We start from the raw sequence: 21,802 nt of genomic DNA on the forward strand, positions 1-21,802 counted from the left end.
CCAGGTTCATACCTGCCTTGGATATATAGTCTGAGAGCTCCATCATGTCTCTCTTCATCTTGTCCAGGGTGGGTACACCTCAGATCATTGACGCCAGCATGAACTATGGCAGAGACAGACTGGTACTTGTTCAAGGACTTGAGTGCATATGTGATCTGTTGGTACCAGACAAACAGCTGACTATCACTTTTTCCTTGCTCACCTTGGTAAGAGACACATCTATATGTCTTACAATGGAGTCACCTATAACAAGAATGTTTGGTTTGCTCGATGCCTGCCTTATGGATTTAGGGCATCTGTGAATTTGGGACCCGTTATGTTATGGCAGGAGGTAAGTTTAACTTGCTGAGTGTACTTGTTACCTGTGTTGTGTTTTCGAGGTCTTTGAGGTTTAGGCAAGTTAATCTTCAAAACCTCTGTATTTGATGGATTATGTATTTTGTGATGGCATTGAAAAGGTGTGATGAGTGATGTCCTGCTGACTATTTTGCTGTCTGATTTTACTATATGTGAGGTTTTTACCTGCAAGGATATTATATATGTACATCTCTCACGTACTGTGTTATGTTGTTTGAATAATAGATGATCATCAGACAGCATAAGACAATTCTTACACTGTCTCAAGATACCAATCTCAATCAAGCTGGCTAGAGAAGTTATGAGGAACTGCTGGTTCATGATACCAACAGGAATAACTCTTGGGGCAGGGGTAACTATAACTGCTTGCAGTTCAGTTTTAGAATAATGTTTGGAAGGACTTGCTACTGAGTACGTACGTTTCAATGCAAAACAGCTAACCTGGAAATCTTCTGCCACCAGCAAGAATCAGTAAAGTAATTATATATAAAAAAAAAAGTCACTGATTAAATACTAAAATCAATGCAAGCAGTATTTGTACACTCAATATTAAGGAATTTTTATCAAAGGTCTTTTAGCCTGGTGAGTAGTTTAAGGGAAAGAGTTTCCAAAATGATACTTATGTGCTTATTGTCAACAGCCAATAAATGGGGAGAGGGACAAATTATGCTGTCATTATCATAAAGGGCAGATACCAACACAACACAAATATAGCAGGCTGGGAGAGAAGGAAAACAGGTAGACACTTGCTTTGATCTGATTGGCCTGGAACTGCTTTAAAGACTAATCCTGAACTACCCTGACATACACTCACCCCAGGATTCATGAAGCTCGGCGCAAGGCCGGCATTAGGCTTGCGCCGACTGTGCGGCATGTAGATGGCGCAGTAGCACCATATGCATATTAATGAAGGCATGCTGCGGCTACAGCCACGTGCAAAGGAAATGAGCGCGAGTGCATGGGGCGTGTCGAAGTGCCGCATGGAGGCGTGGAAATGTCAGCTGTTGACGTGCAACCTAAAATGCTGGAATATTACAATCTGCCTGCAATAGTAATCACACTTGTCAGTGTCCGTGGATACTGAAACGTATGCAAAGCATGCAAGACAGTTCTTGCGAACACAAAATTAAGAAGCAAACACAAATGCACATTAGCGAATATCGAGTCTCCATCCCTCGAACAAATGACATTTAAAACCGTGTGCCCATATTCTAATGCAGTGTAGATAGTTATACCAAGTGGAAGTGAAACGCATCATGTTAGCGCGCCGCCAATAGCTACGTGTAGCCCAATGGTCAGGGTTACCACCTGTCCCACATTGTGAGGGATAGTACATAGCTGGGCAGTTGTGTCCATACCAAAACCATTATAAATGTAAAATATCCTGCGACCGTATGACATAATTATGTCCCACATCACATGTAATAGTCACGTACAATAGTTATTTCCATATGTAACATACCACATGTTACAAGAAATAGAATAAGCAAGTAAACGAAACAGAAGGAGCATAGAAACTGCTAGAACAATAAGCTAACATGTAGGCACAAAACAAAAGTATTATCCGTAGTACTGACCGTGGGTATGTGTTGTCCTGTAGAATTTGATTTGTGTCTGGAATATATCCCATCCTGGCCATATGAAAAGGTGGCAACCCTACCAATGGTCAGAGCATTCGGCCAAAATCCGCCCATATGCGGTCCAAGCTGTTCTTGTCAGGATGTGTCAAAGTTGAATGGGTATTAACTGGTTGTACCTACCATGTCATGAAAGATAAGTATTTGCGTGTACCTATGTGCATGATGTGCATGATGTACAGCATGTGGAAGGTGAAAAATGCCAGGGTAGTCCTCACAATCATACAGGTACCTGACATATGTAATGTATGCAATGTGTTCCCTTGACCGTGCCATGGGCCAGCAACCAAAGAAGGGATGGATGGAGTGTCAGGAATATGTGTGTGGGGGGATGGGTAATGGTATAATCCACAGAGGCGAGACAGTGTTGGATGCAAAATAGGCGAACTGGAGGTGTATGTGGGAGCAGCGGGTGAATCAGAAAGAAACACAAAGAACAAGCATACACATCCACAATACAACCTGACAGGCCATACTGTAGAACACAATCACACAAACATACGAATATTAAAATGTGTGATACACATGTACAGAAACGTCACAGGCACATACCCACAGAATGGTCTGGATGGAACTGGCCCATCCAAATGCAACACACATGGATGCATATTTGAATACCCATCATCCCCTCTACAGCACACAACCCACCCCCATCCCTGAACGTCCACCAAATCCAGCCATACTCAGGCTACTAGCTTGGCACAGCCATATCTACACATAGTGACCACTACCCATATGTAGAAGGCAGTGTCACCCTAGGCAGTGTCAGGATTGCAAACTATGTATCCCTTGCATGTAAAACCCCATCACATGTTCGTACGTCCAAAAAAATTGAAGGTTGTTTCCTTGTTCAATTTTTGGATATCCCTCATGGGATAAGTATCCTGAGTAAACATCAGACTTGGTATCATTATACGATGTCCAGTCCTGTAGACATCTGGACACAAGTTGTATGTGCAGTAGTGGTTCACAAGACTGCTCAGCCTCCTGCCGGTCATGCAGAACCTACTACCCGGGATCAAACACCTGCCTGTGATGCACGTCTCCCCACATGAATTATCGAGAAAATATATTGTACACAGTCACATAGTGGCACTTGGAAATAGGGTGATTAAGGCGCTGATGTAAGCAGGGTACCTCCTGACCCACTGTGTGAGGGACAGTCACTGTTTGAGTATGTGTGTCCTAACCAAGAATGATACAATGGCAAATGTCCTGTGATTATAGGAAATAACTATGTACCATATTTCATGTAACAGTTGCCTAAAATAGTTATTTCTGGATGTAAAATACGTAAATCGTACAAGAAACAGAATAAGCAACTAAAGTGCTACAGGAATAGGCTCTCATCTAGGAAAATAATGAATGTTCTAAACCCTGTACTGACCATGGGTATGTGTTGGCCTAAACAATCTGGTGTGTCCAGAATATATCCCATCCTGTACATATGAAAATGTGGCAACCCTACCAATGGTCAGAGCATTCGCACAATAACTGGCCAGCCTCTTAATCACTCACAAAACCAGTGACCTTTGGAGGAAAGGTGTTGAATGCCACTTGAATGACTAATGACAATAATTAGGAGTAATAGACGCTTTTAACTGCAGAAAATAAGTGTTAATACATATGGCTCTGAATATGTCAACACATTTCAAGTTGATAGTACTAATATTGTAGAAGTGTCCGTGACTGTCCCTGTCACTGTTGAACTTAGTCCCTGAGTATTACAGAGGTCCGTACACATATGTACACCAACCAACTGTCACATTTGTTGACAGTACTATTGCATACCTGTAGTGAATTTATAACTGATATCCAGAATAAAATTCATTGTATATATAAATAAATGAAATAGTAAAATGTGAAGGGAAACACCAGTGGAACCCCCCCTGTATTATGTAGTGGAAACACCCCCCACCCTATATTATGTAGTGGCAACATAATAATCTGGTCAGAGGTGCCCAAACCCCTGCGTCTGTAAACATAGGTAGAATATTAAAATTGGGACCAACTCTGTCCATGTGCTACGTCTGACATTTGAACAGGTACAGGGCAGTTCCAGTCACCAGTCAGACAAGCCTAAACCCAGATCACCACATGAACACCCTGACAATCAAACACACGTATGTGCCAGTACTATAAGCTTTGGAGTTCTGAATATCCTTGGAGTGAGTAAACATGCAGCACGGGTCCAGAGCAGTAGGGAATAGGGAATGTTGCATGTGTAGTACTGCAGTTTTCCCAGCAGGAGAATGGAAGCCTGCTGAGTAGGTGAAGCAGTGAGGTGTATGTTAAGGTAGCTATGAACCATGGGTATAGATATAAATGAAGCAGAACACCAATAGCGTAGTGGTTAGAGCATCCGCCTAACGTAAAGGCATTCCCGGTTCAAGTACGACTATAGCACATATCATTTTCTTGTGTAATGAATGCCTCTGTGCTGTAAAGCCAACATTTAAACATGTAAAGGTGAACATGTGTTTCGCATGGGGCCGTTAACCGGATTCCATCAAAGTGGTACTGTCATAATGAATAAGGCACACGTAAGCACAAAGAAGTGGCAGTAAACATATGTAACTCACAATAAGGATATGCAAGTGCACCTGCATGGGTGTAAGCAGCTCCCAGCATAGCAAATGTATGTTGTTTTGTACAGGTGTAACTTATATATATACATATATATATATATATATATATATATATATATATATATATGTGTGTGTGTGTGTGTGTGTGTGTGTGTGTAGATATATATCCACAGACATAAAATGAAGAAATATATGAAAAAAAAAGTATATATATATATATATATATATATATATATATATATATAGAATGAACGCCGAAAGAAGAAAGCATACACAAGGGTTGTGAAGGGAATCTAGAGCAACTAAGGTATTATATAGTGCTTGCAGTGTATGTCAGATAAAGCTGCCCAAGAGTGAGCAGAGCACCGCTATTCACACCAGAGGCAGGGTTATACCAGTGGCCATAGTATCGTTGAACTGCTACATCAACATTACACACAGACGGAATGTAGTTCATGTTGTGACCACCTACACTTGTAACCCGCAAATGTTCGTAATCCATAACACCAGGAAAGGCACGTATGTGCAAATAGAAATGGTGAGAGACCCTGTGAATACACGAGGTGGTAGAAACTTCTCAAAAGCCGACTTCACACTTTTAAAGACTAGTGTGGTCTCCTTTAAGGCCCCCGAGCCGGCGGAAAACAGTACTCAAGCCGCTGAATCACTTACAAATGCCTTCTACCAGCACCTGCAGGACTGCATGGATAAGGCAATCCCAAGCAAAACAAAGACTCTTTGTACCAAAGGCAAGCGTCCAGTCTGGTGGACCCCAGCCATAAACAAACTCTACAACAAAAGGAGGAAGCTACTACAAGATAGAGCAAAATCCTTAAAAGGTAAGACACCCTTGATCACTATAAGTAAAAAACTAAGAGCTCTCATAAAATCATCCAAAGCAAATTTCGAGAGAAAATAGCTAAAGACTCAAAAGACAATCATAAGGCCTTCTTTAGCTATGTTAGAAACCTGGGAGGAAACTCCCAGATATGCTCAGAGCTTGTTCAAAATGATGTGAAGATTACTGATCCTACAGACATTGCCAACATACTGGCTGACAGGTTCAGTGCAAACTTATCCCCCAAAAGGAGAGATATCTATACCAAACGATTGCAGCCCCCAAACATCTCCAGCGCCCAAGTGAGAACTGCTCTCTCCAAAGCAAAAACACAGCATCCATGGGACCTGATGGTGTCCCCAGCTGTGTGCTCCATGAACTCAATGAGGAATTAAACCCACAGCTAGGACAGCTGTTTAATCAAAGTCTTACCTCTGGATATGTACCCAGGAGTGGCGCACTGCAACTGTGGTACCACTTCACAAAGGCGGTGCCTCCACCGACCCTGGAAATTACCGCCCATTAGCTTGACAAGCCTTATCTGCAAAGCCATGGAGAGGATCATAATGGACCTCATAAATAAAGACATAGGAATTTGCAGACTTTGGATCCAACCCAGTTTGGCTTTGTCAAAGGCAGATCATGCCTTTTAAACTTGGTTGACTTTTCAAACAGTCACCAAAGCCATTGATGAGGAAAGGCAGTCCATACAGCCTACCTCGATCTGGCTAAGGCCTTCGATACAATACCCCATTCGGGTATCATTGAAAAACTCATCAGCTTAAATGTCAACCCATACATCACAAGATGGGTTGCAAACTGGCTGAGTGACAGAACCCACAGGGTCAGAGCTGCTGGTGCCATGTCAGACTCAAAGCCTGTCACAAGTGGTGTCCCACAGGGCTCAGTCCTGGGCCCACTCTTGTTTGGCATCTACTTTTCCAAAGTACAAGCAAACACAGGAGGGTTATGGCTGACAAAGTTTGCAGATGACTGCAAACTGGGCCATAGTAGAAAACACATCTGACACAGATATCCTTCAGAAGGGTCTCACAGAAACGGATAACTGGTGCCAGAGCCACGACCTAAAGTTAAATGCCAAAAAATGCATAGTCATACCCTTCGAAAAACAAGGTTACCCCTAGCTACCAAATAGGTGGCAATCCACTGGGCACAGAAGAAGTTATCAGGGACCTGGGGACCCAGGTTGATAGTAGTCTGTCATTCGACACCCATGTAGCTAAAGTAGTTAGGAAGACCTTCTACATTGCCCACCTTATCATGAAGGATTCTCATCTAGATCAAGGGAGGTCATAGTCTCCTTTACTCATCACTCATCAGACCAATGATTGAGTACAATGCCCCATTCGGAATGTATCTGACCCAACACTTGCAGCAGCTGGAGAGGCCACAAAAGTTCCTCACCAAAAGGATAAAGGGTCTCAAAAATCTGTCCTATGCTGCCCGACTGAAAGAACTCCAGCTCTATTCAGTCGCTTACCGCTTGCTCAGAGGTGACCTTTGCCTAACATACAAGGCCATGTCAAACCCAGATTTGTTGAATATGCTTCACCTCAAAAAATCTAGATCCATCAGAGCCACAAGGGCAGGACGTGCTGGAGGGATAGATTCATCACCCAAAGACTCCCTATGCTGTGGAACAAAATCCCGGTACATGTGAGGCAGAGCACCTCGCTGGCCTTGTTCAAGAGAAATCTTGACCAATGGATGGGAGATCGCAGATATACCCCAGGGATTACCTCAGTGTCACTGCTCGACAGAGGCACAGCAAAATAATGGGTATAGTTCCCCATACTAAAGGGGTGGCGTAAGCCACAAAACGATGGGCTAGGCTTGTAAATGCCCTCGGGCAGATAGCCTAGTATGAACCTATGAACCTATGAACCTATAAAATGTGTGTAGGGCCCCTAAAGCTCTGGAGAGGGCGATGTGTAAAGTTGTGTCATGGCTGTGATATCAGGTGAATAATGGCTGTTACGTGTGGAAACTCAACACGGGTGGGCTGGAGAAAGTATGGTTATGCAATTATGGAAACAGGAGTGCCAGGGTTGGTTGCGCCAGCCCGGTTGCAATGGAGCGGCCTGTGTAGGTCATCTAGTACGTAGGTGCAATTCTCAGCTAGAGCGTCTTCTGCGTGGAGACATGCGTGAATGGGCGTACCTTCGTTGAAGGTTGTGCGTCAGGGCTGGCAACTCGGCACGTAAAACCTATCTGCCAATCATTAGCGGACCGGAGTTCCACTGTGGCAACCTCTAACTGGGAAAAGCCGAAAGACACAACAACATGCAGACATCAATATGTTGACGTACATTCTCTGTAACACATGCACTCCATTTATTGACATAAATAATATGAATGTGCACAGAAACAAATACAGTAGCAGGAATAATAGGCTGTGCAGACGAGGAATGGGTCAAATGACACTGTATCACATCACACTTATCAGCAGTACTCCATACATGAACAAAGTGCGACATCTGTCCACTGTTTAATGTGCTATATACCGATTACAAGTTAACCGGAGTGAAGTGTCGGTGTCATAATGACTAAGGCAATAGTATGCTGTTGAAGCAGAGATAAAACCCAATACGCATGTGTAAGTGTGTTTGTCCGGGAAACGTATTGGTCAACGGACACACAGATGCATATATATATATATATATATATATATATATATATATATATATACACACACACACACACACACACACACACACACACACATATACAAATATATATATATATATATATATATATATATACATTTATTGATATATACACATATACACACAAAAAATCATAGATATGTCATTGTAGATATACACATGTACATAACAAGGTTACTTTACAGCAATTACGGGTAACATATGTTCAGACTGAGCATATGTTACTGGGAGGTCCAATAAACAAATGTTTACCTCCCACACCACCCAGCTAGGCCGGTCAGACATACAGACAGGCAATAAAGGTAAATACACTGCTGCTTTCCAAACCACCGGCAGGAAAGTACCAGTGGGAGAGATCTGCAAGGTCTACACTTTAAACATGGATAACGGGGTCCCTTGCGGGACACCAAAAATTAGCCTTGCAGGTGAACCCATAATGATCGACGAGAGCAGGATGTAGCTGTACACAGAACAGTAGGTTGTGCAAGCAAGTGTAATAACACATGGGCTGACAAAATGTACGACATGTGTCCCGAGACGGGGAGAGTGGGCAGGGTGTAGGGGTGTGTTCATACCCCAGCTGCGCTCACAGTAAGTATTAGTCATGAGTGCTGTAGAGGGGTGTCAGGTAGGTGAATCATGGGTATGCAATAATGGGCCTACATGTGCAGGTGTTGGTTGGCAGAGATGTAGTAGGCCTGCCCAGAGGAAGTAATTAATATTCCTATGTGGGCATAGCAGACGCCTATACCTCCCAAACCTGAAGAGCACATCTACTGGATAGTCCGTAAACCATTGGGGGGAACAGATAGGGACTATATCAGTGCCTTGTACCCGATTATCATGGACATCCATGATTATGAATCAGAATGTAACACAGTCCTAACTAAACACTTCCAGAACTAGTGATATTAGGTGGACAGGTGGCGGAATACACGTAATGACTAATGACAACATGTATGAGTCATAAACAGCATGTACCTCAACAAATGTGAATGAATACATATGTCCTGTGACTGTCAATTTGTCAGGTTAATAGAACCAATCATTTAAATGTGTCCCTCAGGGTGTTATGCAGTGTCCCTGATACAGTGTTCATTCTCCACCATTGGTATGTGAGGCCTGTTAGTGACGGAAAGCGCATATTCTGCCGACCACCTTAGGTAGATGATAGCATAATAGTTTGGGATTACCACCTGTTCGCCTTTGTGAGGGACAGTCCACTCTGGGCAGTTGTGTCCTGCAAAATGAATGTTACGGCACATGACTTGTGATTTCGGGAAAAGAGTTCATATATTGTGTGTAGTGGTGTCATAAAATGATTTTGTTGTATCTGAAACAGCTACATGTTATAGGAAACAGTATTAGCAACTATAATGCTTAAAGAATAACCTTAACGTATGCAAACCGGTGAAGTATTCAGTTTACTACTGGCTGTGGGTATGTGTTGCCTTGCCAAATGTGGCAGCTCTACATATAGGTCCTATAGGGCTGCCACCTTTCCAAATGGCCAAAGTGGGACCAGCTCTGTAGAAATGTCAGACGTACCAGGTCAGAACATACCTACAGCCATGCATAGTACAGCAATATACATATTAGCACAAATCAAAGCTTAGTCTAGCAGCAGTCAAGTTGCTTATGCTACTTCACATAACATATCGACGTGTCATGTATACAATAACCGTTACATGCAACTATTACAGACACGTAGAATATAATAATGTCCTCTAATCAGGACATTTGCTATAGCTAGTGTATTCTCGCATGACACATATGCCTAATGAGGGACTGTCCCATTCAAAGTGGGAAAGGTATTACTCCTAGAGTCTCACGTCGGCCAATCTAAAAGGTGGAAAACATACAATAGGTATGCGGTAGCATAACCCGGCAGTGAGATGCATTTCCCAAAAAAACATTTACATGTCAGCATTGCAGAGAACTATGAGGAACACGCATATAATATGATTATGTCACTGGACAGGCCACCGATTCCGTACAGTCGAACGCCTGCCGTCGCCTAATGGTTAGCCATACCCAATACTGTAATCATGTAGTCCAATGTAATAGGCATCACAAGGGATCGTGCCCACCCAGCTTGAGTGACAAATGGAAGCACCAATGTCAGTGCACGTGCAAGTGAATGAGCAAGCGGGTGTAAGCGTGTTTGTCTACCAGTATGCGAGTATTGCACTGTTAAAGAAATGTGGAGTCTAAACAAGTATAAGGAGCTGAAACCAGAGGTCAGCAGTGCTTAACACTGTGCAAACCCACACACAACTGCTCCCACCTGCTGGAATGTGCCTTACCCACTCTGTATCCAAAGGCGTCATTCTGGCCGCAAACAAAGAACCGTCCTTTGCAAGTGTTGGTAGCAATATCCTGCGCACACAGCTCATGTGAATTACCAATACACCATGGCATATATACAGACAATAGACAGTACCACACACATACCATACAGCACAGTCATCCAACAGTATAGCAATGTACTGGCAGATATGTCCGGACCACTGGTGTTTGCAGACCTGGCCATCCTGTGTTTCAGTGTGTGAGCATGCCCAGTATGACTGTTACGCATGTTGTCGACTGACATTACCATCATACCTTCATGTGTTTGAGCATGCCCAGTATGGTCAACTGGATCGCATGTGTCACATGTCCAGATAGTCAGTGCTGTGGTGCCGACCCCTGCGTTATACACCGACAAGTGGCATGCTGTGTCTGCAGGGTAGCTAACAGTCATGTGGCATTGACTGTTGCTACATTTCTGCACAGTGTGGGGGGACATCCAACTGTAGCCACAGTCCTACACAGCACCGGGGGTGGCGCACATGACTCTGACATGAGTACGTTGGAAGGGGGCACAGCTGACAGTTGTACACATTTGCTACTACTGTACAGGTATGCCAGGTACTCCATTTCAATGTGTGGACCTACCTAAATTGCTGGTTGGAGGCCTACCAGTGTACGCCAGATCCTAGCTTTAATTACCAGCATAGTGGTTTCAAACGTCCTAGCCTTCACAGCCTACATCCAACTGCCTGGCCTGCTGTAGTCTGTGTGTGTGTCTGTGGGTGTTGGGATCATCCATTGGGCATATCCAGAAGCCATTATATAGCATTTGTCTGTGTTGGACTACACCTGTCCAGCTGTATGAGACTTGTGTGGGCTGTATGGACACACATGATGTTCAGCCCATAACCTGCAGTGGGTTAGGACACCCTGTGTACTACTGGCTACTATTGTGACCCCGGTATGTGCTACAGGTGTCATGGTGCCATTATGGATGTGTACTGTCTGCTGCCCTAACAGTCGGCCACCAAATTCCCTTGTATGCTCACATCCATACCATAGCAACAGGTAAATACACATTCTAATGCAACTGCCAATTGGTAGGTTGATTGACTTACCTTGGGGGTGTTCCAGACCTGAGGATGGTGCTGGAGGGCTGCCTATGTCAGATGCACACAGTGCACTTCCTATACATGGCTGAGCACAGGTAGTGTCATGTTTGGCATCCTTGTACTGTCTGTGTGAGTCAGAGAGTGTGAAATCCCTGGGTACCTACTGTGTCAGTGCATATGCCATGTGTTGCCTCTTTGCCAAGGGCAGGTCATACTGTGCAATCCTCCTTTCGCCTACTGGGTCCAGCTCAGGTAGTTCCTCCTACAAGACACACTGTTCCTGTACAGGCTTTGCCATTGGTGGGAGGCTGTATGGCCCTGCCCCATGCTGTTCCTGCTGCAACTGTTACCACAGGATCAGATTGTGTAGCATAGCACATACCATAACAATTTGGGTGCATGTAGCTGGTGAATGCTGCAAGGCTCCACTGGATGTATCCAGACACCAGAACCGTGACGTGAGCATCCCAAACACATGCTCAGTTATATGTCTTGCCTGTGCCTCATTATGGTGTAGTTGTTCAGGTGTGTGTGTGCATTGCTGATGTGTGTCATCAGCCATGACTCCGGTAGTTACCCAGCATCCCCCACTAGGAGTCTGTAGGGGATGTCCATATTGGCAGAGGTGTGGTACAGCTTCGTCAGATGCCATATATCAGAATCGTCACAGCTTCAAGGGCAGACATCACACACATTCAGTTTAATACCCTGACCATCGCATATGGCCTAGCTGTAGGAGGGTATGCCCCTGCTGTTAATGTAAGCCCTACCCTGATCACCAGGTGGTGCTTTGATGCGTACATGCATGCAGGCTATAGCACCCAGTACCCCAGGGTAGTCTGCCATTTGGTGGAAGAGACGCATATTGCTGGTCAACAAATCACGTGTGTTGAGGACATGTACGTGCTCACTGGCATGTGGTGACATGGCGTCTGTGAACTGGTGCAATACTCTGGATGCAGATGCCTGTGAGATCCCCATGATATCCCCAGTTGTGCTTTGGGAGGTACCTGTGGCTAGTATACCTAGGCCAACACATACCTTGGTATCCACTGGGATGGGTTTCCCTCGGCCTTCTCGATGTGTCAGGTGTGGCCAGCACAGCTCAACAAGCTGCTGTAGGAGGTCTCTGTCCACCCCATAGCGCTCCACTATCTCCAGCCCATGTAGCCCCTGGTAGGTTACCCTGGGTCTGTAAAGTCTTATGTCACCTCACTAAGGGTTGTTCGGCAGCATTCACATCCTCACCACCCTCAGCCTCCTGCACATGTTGGTCTATTTTGCCTGCTGCAGCCCTTCTCATTTGGTTGGATTGTGTCGAGAAATGTCCCCGCATGTATACACCGGTGGTATAGAGTGTGGAAGAAACCTGTGTGTATTGTGCTTGCTCACTTTACTGTAGTGTTCTGGGGCGGGCTGGCCATGTAATCTGCTGATTGTGCTGATTATCACCTGTTTGTGCAGCCTGTTCACCTTGACTACTCCACTACTGCTGTTGTCCCTCCCAATTTCACCAGGCAGGTATAGACACACTCCTAGTTTAGGTGTGCTAAGGCAGGAGCAATCCCGAGGCACAGGGCTCCAATGTACATACAGTATGCCTGACCCCCCCTCCCATGCTTTCACCTATATTCGAGTCCTGCACCCAGCTATCTATACACATACACTCTTGGGATCTGCATCACACCCTGGGGATAAACGGGATTCACTATTGTCAACCTCATTTGCATAGTATTGTCTTCTAATGCATAGTTATATGACCCATACTGATCCTTCAAATTAATAACCACTGCTTACTGTTGCTCAGATCTGCACACAACTGGTTAAAGGTGCCTTACTATCACCGTATTCGATGTTCCTTGTTCTTCCCAGCAACAAAATAACTGGTCTCTACATGACTAGAACCCGGGACCTTGCACACCACAGACGATGTGCTTTACCACTCAGCCATTGCAGATATACATACATATGAGATGATCATGTACAGATCATCCAGCACAGACATTCAATAGTGCTAATGTCCACATACACACACACATATATATATATATATATATATATATATATATATATATATATATATATATATATACAGACACACACACACACACACACACACACACACACACACACACACACACACACACATACATATACACACACATACGTAGATATTGAATTTATATCACAACAGCGGACCACATGACACCAAAGCATTAAACAAGAATGAAAAGGAAACCACATGTGCCACCTGCATTATGTAGTGGTGTTACTATCAAGGCAAGTGTGTTTTGTTGCATCACACGGGTCAGACTGTAGTAAGGGTAAGAGTAGGGCTGCTGACATTTACTCACCAGACCTGTTGGCGAATGTATGTGTATGTGTTGACAACCCAGTCTCTTGGGCGATTATGACATTTGTGGACACTATATAGGAAAGCAACAAAACACACTCAACACATCCTGGAGCTAGTCACCCACAAATACCAACACACAGGATATGACTGCCAAACACACACACACACCTGCCATGCCTTGGAATCGAACACCTACCTGTCTATTCTATCACACTACAGCATTACATAGTTACAGAACGTGCTACAAAGATTACTGGATCACAGCACTCCCTGAGGCATACTTCTAGGTGGGTGACATCATCAGCAAAGGCAAAGACGCCGATAGGGATTGTATGGAGAGTTAGCAGTCTGAAAGCATTACTCTGTCCTCAGGCAGCTGGAAACGCACACACACTTGGCAGGGCTGGTATTAGAACATAGACCTAACTACCTTATCACACTACAGCATTATACAGTTACAGAACGTGCTATTGAGATTACTGGATCACAGCACTCCCAGAGGCATATTTCTATGTGGGTGACATCATCAGCAAAGGCAAAGATGCCGATAGGGATTGTATGGAGAGTGATCAGTCTAAAAGCATTACTCTGTCCCCAGGCAGCTGGAAACACACACACACTTGGCAGGGCTGGAATTAGAACATAGACATAACTACCTTATTACACTACAGCATTACATAGTCACAGAACACGCTACCAAGATTACTGGATCACAGTACTCCCAGAGGCATACTTCTAGGTGGGTGACATCATCAGCAAAGGCAAAGACGCCGATAGGGATTGTATGGAGAGTGAGCAGTCTAAAAGCATTACTCTGCCCCCAGGCAGCTGGAAACACACACACGGCAGGGCTGGGATTAGAACATAGACCTAACTACCTTATCACACTACAGCATTATGCAGTTGCAGAACGTGCTACCGAGATTACTGGAACACAGCACTCCTAGAGGCATACTTCTAGGTGGGTGACATCATCAACAATGGAACAAACGCCGATAGGAATTGTATAGAGTGTGAGCTATCTAAAAGCATATTACTGTACCAAGGCAGATGGAGACAAACACACAGCAGTGGTGTGAGCAGGACAACTGCCTTTCTATGGAGCACTATTACAACACTACATAGATACGAGATACACCACATACAGTGCACCTTTCAAGACAGTCAATATGACCTTCTAGGAATGCAGGCATCGACACGGATGCTGGCAGTTATGGTGTACATACCTGTGAACCAGTGTGTTCAATGTAGGAATCCATCCTGAAGTGGGGTATGGCCATCTGTTGCCTGGATGACCACTATCGCTATACAGGATTACAATGGTCATGCCCATACACAGAGGTACATAACAGACACAAGGTGTCACTGGGCATGCTCACACACTTAGTAGCACACGTCCGTTTGGAATGCACTATGTGTCCATCTGCACAACGGTGTACTGGGCATGCTCACACACTTAGTAGCGAAGGGCTGTCTTGTATGCACACAGATTCTAAACACGGAAGGGCACAGTGTGTCGATAGTCATCATTGTTAGCATGAACGCTGCACTACATATATCTGACACCGGTCTTCTACACAACGTCTGCTGCTGTCCATCACCTTAGCTGTACCAGTCTAAACCTGGCACACTAATACCACCCGTGGTGATGTCCTGGCAGGAGTGGCTACTTCTCACATATAGTACCATACATAGACGAAGAACCTGAGACCAGGTAAACACCCTGACACCTACAGGACAACTGCATTGTATGTGTATGCTAAACAGTGCTAGATGTGTAGTGTTCGTAATCATAGCTGCCAATCTAGATCCAACTATGGGGAATACTGACATCTGTGCAGTGAGGAACACCTGGCATAAGGCTCAGTTGTGCACAATAGTACTACCTCCGTATACCTCAGATGCAGACATGTGGGCCATAAGACCATTACGGACCAATCCAGGTGTTAGTGTCCCCATGTACATGAAGGCCACTCACATGTACTGACCAGTACACTCTCAAAAGCCATCACAGATGTGTCAGGTGCAGATCACAGTGGTAAATGCCACATTCTAGTATGTAGCCCTCAGACATCACCATGTCCTTGGACCAGCAACACACATCCATACATTAGTACAACACCATGTTACCCATGACCAGTGGACTGTACCTAGCTCTACAGCAACTGTGCAGACTACCCATGTACTGAGAGGGTTCCATCATGTGTTATGCAATGCAATGATACCACTGTTCATAATCAGGTCGGCTGTACACATAACAGGGTCCCTGGGTCTTATACAGCTGTAACAGATAACTGTTGCTGTACACCAGAAAACACACACATGTTTGAATATGACATACATGTAACTGCCGTGGATATATACATGCCCCACACACACACAACACATATGTACATAGCATAGCTTTTGCTGTCCTTCGTGCAGACACGTGGCTACAGCAATTACATGCATGCACATGGAAGGTAGGTCCATGACTATTGAATGCTAACAGTACATAAGGTAGCAATGTTGACTGAGTTAACATTCCCTCTGTACTGGTTACCCATGACAACTATCATATCATACAGTAGTCCATATGTCATGTAAATCATCACACATGTCCACCAATTGCAATGCATACAAACATGGCTACATAACAGGAATGTAGGACCTACACACATGTACATGTAGTGGTGTGCAGTCAGCTACCATGCATGTGCAGTAGCTGATGTTTACAGTTCATCTGTGTCTTACTACAACATGCGGTTGCAATGCAGCCCCATCATTGACACCTGTATATGGTGAAATACTGACAGTATGGTAAGATGTACATCAGGTATGGATGGATGTGTGTACATAAAGTGGTGGGCCACCTTTGCAGATGGATGTTTGCTGAAGACAGCTCACAGGTGTGTCACAAGCTGTCCTACCATAACATGTGCAAACAGTAAGCCATGTTTCTGTTAATTGGAAGGAGAAGACATACAACCTACACAGCGGTCAGGGTGTCCGTGACTGTAAATCACTTGACACCTGTAACACTTAAGTCCTCCCATGTGCATATAGCAGCACAATTGCCAAAGGTAGCATCGGTACACATTGTAATGCGGACAATACTGCTGCATGTCTGTTAGATGTATCATAAGATAGCAGGTGTTTGATTCACAGTACTGCCATGTGTGTTTGCCTGTGTGACCATATATGCCACGTATGGTGGGGAATACATCCCAGTTGTTACACACCCCTGTACACTGTTGTAGAGATCTGTACATACTGCAGAGTAGAAAGCAAGACATAGGCAGGGGTGGTGTGTTTATCACACACATGTTAGCTATCTGTATGTGCATGACATTTGTGGACTCTAATGTGTGTGTGTGTATGTATGTTTGGCTGTCCGGTGCATGGAGTGAGGATGTATGCTACCATAGAGAACAGATAGGGCCCCTAACCCCTCAAGGTGATGCAATCAACTACCCTGTTGATGCCGTCGGTCTTAGGCATTACTGACTACCTGTACATGTTCATTATCTGTGTCGCATCATGTGTGTGCACAGTACTGTAATGGTGATTACCACATAGGCAGGGGTCCTCACCTCAACACTATCAAGTGTGTGTTATAGTGTCATTGACCCCGTGAGTGTGGGCATGTTACTGTGTGTGTCTGTGTATGTCTGTGTGAGTTCTCATCCTGTAATGTTAAAGTGTATTACTGCTACATAGTGAGGCCTCATGCTATCAACTGACCTCTACCCTTGACATCAGCTAGACCGCTGTGTAAACCCCCCGCACCATGTAACTGTACCTGTGATGTCACCTGGTATGGATGTCACGTCTCTAGCCACTGTAGCCTAGTACACAGCTCACATTCTCCTAGATCAGTAGATGTGTAGACATCTTTGGAATGTCAGCCTTTCTAACAGTGAGGTTGAGGCTACGTATAGCATGCTGGTATTGCCATACATGCCTGTGAGTACTCCACATTTACACATGGGAAACTGCAAACACTGGTACTTAATGGCACATGCAATTAGACCTTAAGGAGGGAAGCAGGGCATCATTACCAACATGCTGTTACTGTTGTTACCAAGACACATACTGTGAACATAAAACAATGCATTCTAACTGCAAACACTGTTACGTAATGGCACATGCAATTAGACCTTAAGGAGGGAAGCAGGCCATCATTACCAACATGCTGTTACTGTTGTTACCAAGACACATACTGTGAACATAAAACAATGCATTCTAAACCTGTACTACATGGTATGTCTGCTGCGTGTCAACAGAACACAGTTGTAATATACACTTATCTCACTATTCTGTTCACCCTGTGCATCAGACCATATGAGCATATCCCTGCACCGATGGTGTGGATAACAGGGATGCGGCACAGGCATGATCATATGTACAGGGTGATAATGTTTGCCAGGGGCTTAGGCTGCACCAGTGGATGACATCATGTGTGTGGTTTAGGGCCTGTGATCTAATTGGACATGTGTGGTTGTTATGCATGTGGGTGTTGCGGTGCCCTACAGATGTTTTTGGTGTGTGCGCATATGTGTGCACACAGTTCTGCCATGTGCCTGGCCTACACAGGGGTATTATTGACAGCTCGAGATTGTACAGACCAGGATTTACAGCTCACTGTGTCCGGCCACAGCCATGTGACCTGTGCCTGCCAGGGGTTGCACGGGCACTGCCAGGCAGAGGTACAGATTGGGTACTGTCTGATGACACATGTCCACTGGGACCGTATCCCCACTGGGACCATCCAGAGCCACGTCCACATGGCCTTCTGTGTCCTGGTGTGGACAGCACAGCACCAGCTGCACTGCTGTTGCTACCGGCACTATGGGAGCAGGCATGTGAGGTAGCTCGTTCACGTCGACCTGCACCAGGTGTTGTAGCTGGCCTATGTCCACGTGGCCTACGCCTCACTCCCACCAGATGTTCCAGCACAGACAGCTCACACTCGTGGATTGCCATGCCACGGTCAAGGATTCCAACCATGTCACCCAATTGCCTGTCCAAAACGTCAGCAATCTTCTGTTGAGCATTTGCCAATGCCTGGATGTTGTTTAAAGAACAGATGGCAGCCCTCTGAAGCCTCTACCCTTCTCTGTTCTGCCATTCAGCACATGCCTGTGCCACCATTACAGTCTGAAACATGCGTCTGGTGACACCAGCTGCTCCGCTCTGTCCTGCAGGTGTATGTCGGCCAGAGGTCCTCGTATGAACAGCACTGGCCACATGCCTGTGTGGCACATCTGCAGTCATTCCACTGACACCATGGTGTGAAGATACACCTTCCGTAGCCACCACACGCTCCTGTTCCAAGCTAACACACGCTAACTGTCCTTCCTCTATGGCCACTGGTGATGGGGTATTCGTTGGCATGAGAACTGTGTGTGGGGAAGAGGGAGATATAGGTGGGATGGCAACCAATGGCACAGATTCAGCCCCTGACAACCCTGCCTGTACCTCAAGCATATGTTCATCACTGCTAGAGTCTGTGGGGACAATAACATCAGATGGACTGCAGGAGGGTAATGCACCTACATCACCTGTGAAGGCAGACAAAGACTCTACATTACAAAAGAGACACACACAGACACAGACAGACACACACAGACACACACAGCCCATGCATGTGATTTGACAGAAGGCATGCAGCATACATGTGATACAGCAGATGGCATGCAGCTCAGACATTAATAGTGGTAGTTAGCATACATCCCTGGGTTGCACACGACAGCAAGCATGTGTCATAGCAGAAGCCATGTAATTCACACAATCATGGTAGTAAGCATGCATCCCTGCGATACACCATGTGGACCAGCACAGGTTAACAGTACACATGGCTGATGTGAGGCTTATATCCTTGACATTAATAGCACCCCAGCATTACCAGGTTATAACTCATACCATGCTTTTTGGCCCCAAAACTTGGACCGAACCACAAAAGGAGGCGGAGTATCGATATTCATCAAAGATACCCACACCTCCAGGTTGGTGGCAAAACACGAAGTATCAGAGACTATCCATGTGCAACTAACAGTGGGTAAAACTGCCTTCCAGTTTATAGCCTGCTACAGACCACCCTCCCAAACCCAGGAACCCCACTCGGCCTTCATGAGAACACTGGAAAATATGAAAGTCTCTCCAAACACCATTATATTCGGCGACTTCAACTACCCAAATATAGACTGGGAGCATTACTCTAGCTCCAACACCCTAGCCCAATGGTTCCTAGAATTCATAGACTCAAATGCTATGGAACAACTTGTTACGACTCCCACAAGAGGGGAAAACATACTGGACCTGATCATCACCAACATGGGGACTCTATGCTCCAGACCAGAAGTGTATCCCTCACTGGTAAGATCAGACCATAAACTGATCTCACTGGATATTCACATCCCGACCCCACCCCCTGCCCATTAAACCACAGTGAAAAACTTCTCTAAAGCAAATTTCACACTCCTCAAAACCGAGGTGGAATCCTTCAAAGCCCCTGGGCCTGTGGAAAATACGGCCCAGACCGCAGAATCCTTTATAAATGCATTCTATGAACACCTTCAGGAATGTATGGATCATGCAATCCCAAATAAAACCAAGAAACAATCTTCCAAAGGCAGACATCCTGTCTGGTGGACCCTAGCCATAAACAAACTATACAACAGAAGGAGGAAGCTACTACATGATAGAGCAAAATCCCAAAAAGGGAAGGCATCTCTGATCAGTATTAGCAAAAAACTAAGGGCACTCATAAAATCGTCTAAGGCCAGCTTCGAGAGAAAAATTGCACAGGACACTAAGGATAATCACAAGGCTTTCTTTAGTTATGTTAGGAACCTGTGTGGGAATTCCCAGATATGCTCAGAATTAGTCCAAAATGACAAAAAATATACCGAACCCACAGACATTGCCAACATCCTAGCTGACAGGTTCAGTGCAAACCCCCCCCTCCCCTCCAAAAGGGCAAATATCTATCCCAGCAAACCCCCCCCTCCCCTCCTAAAGGGCAAATATCTGTCCCAGCAGAGTGCTGCCCCCCTGACATCTCAGATGCTCAGGTAAGAGCCGCCCTCTCCAAAGCAAAAAACACAGCATCAATGGGACCAGACAGTGTCCCGGGCTGCGTCCTACATGAACTCCAAGAAGAGCTAAACCCAAACATAAAACTACTGTTTAATCTCAGCTTTACTACAGGATATGTACCCAAAGAGTGGTGTACAGCAACAGTGGTCCTTCTCCACAAAGGTGGTGCCTCAACAGACCCTGGAAACTATCGCCCCATAAGCCTGACTAGCTTGGTCTGCAAAGCTATGGAAAGGATCATCATGGACCTCATAAATAAAGATATTGGTGACCTACAAACACTGGATCCTACCCAGTTTGACTTTGTTAAGGGCAGATCCTGCCTCTTAAACTTGGTCGACTTCTTTGAAACAGTCACCAAGGCCATTGACGAAGGGAAGGTGGTCCACACAGCCTACCTGGACCTCGCAAAAGCCTTCGATACAATACCCCACTCGGGCATTATAGATAAGCTCGCCAGCTTAAATATAAACCCTTATGTCACTAGATGGGTTGCAAACTGGCTCAAGGACAGAACCCACATGGTTAGAATTGCTGGAGCCATGTCAGACTCCAAACCAGTTACAAGTGGCATCCCACAGGGCTCAGTCCTGGGACCTCTCTTGTTTGGTATATATTTCTTGGAGGTACAGGCCAACACAGAAGGACTGTGGCTGACCAAGTTCACAGATGGCTGTAAACTGGGTGCCATAATCGACTCTCCAGCCGACACAAGCATCCTCCAAAAGGGCCTCATAGAAACAGACAACTGGTGCCAGAGCCATGGCCTCAAGCTAAACGCCAAAAAGTGTATAGTCATCCCCTTTGGCAAAAACAGTGCCACAAATTACCACATAGGTGGTAATCCATTAAGTA

The 21,802-nt window shown here is 45.2% G+C and overlaps 1 protein-coding gene across 1 annotated transcript in view; it reads left to right on the plus strand.

Moving 5' to 3' along the window:
* TRHDE (thyrotropin releasing hormone degrading enzyme) overlaps positions 1 to 21,802 on the plus strand; it is a 5,519,112-nt gene that overhangs the window by 4,747,986 nt on the left and 749,324 nt on the right. The gene's annotated exons all lie outside the window — the stretch shown is intronic.

The sequence above is a fragment of the Protopterus annectens genome, chromosome 11.part0 (assembly GCF_019279795.1).
Source record: "Protopterus annectens isolate FY-2018-M chromosome 11.part0, PAN1.0, whole genome shotgun sequence".
NCBI lineage: Eukaryota > Metazoa > Chordata > Ceratodontiformes > Protopteridae > Protopterus > Protopterus annectens.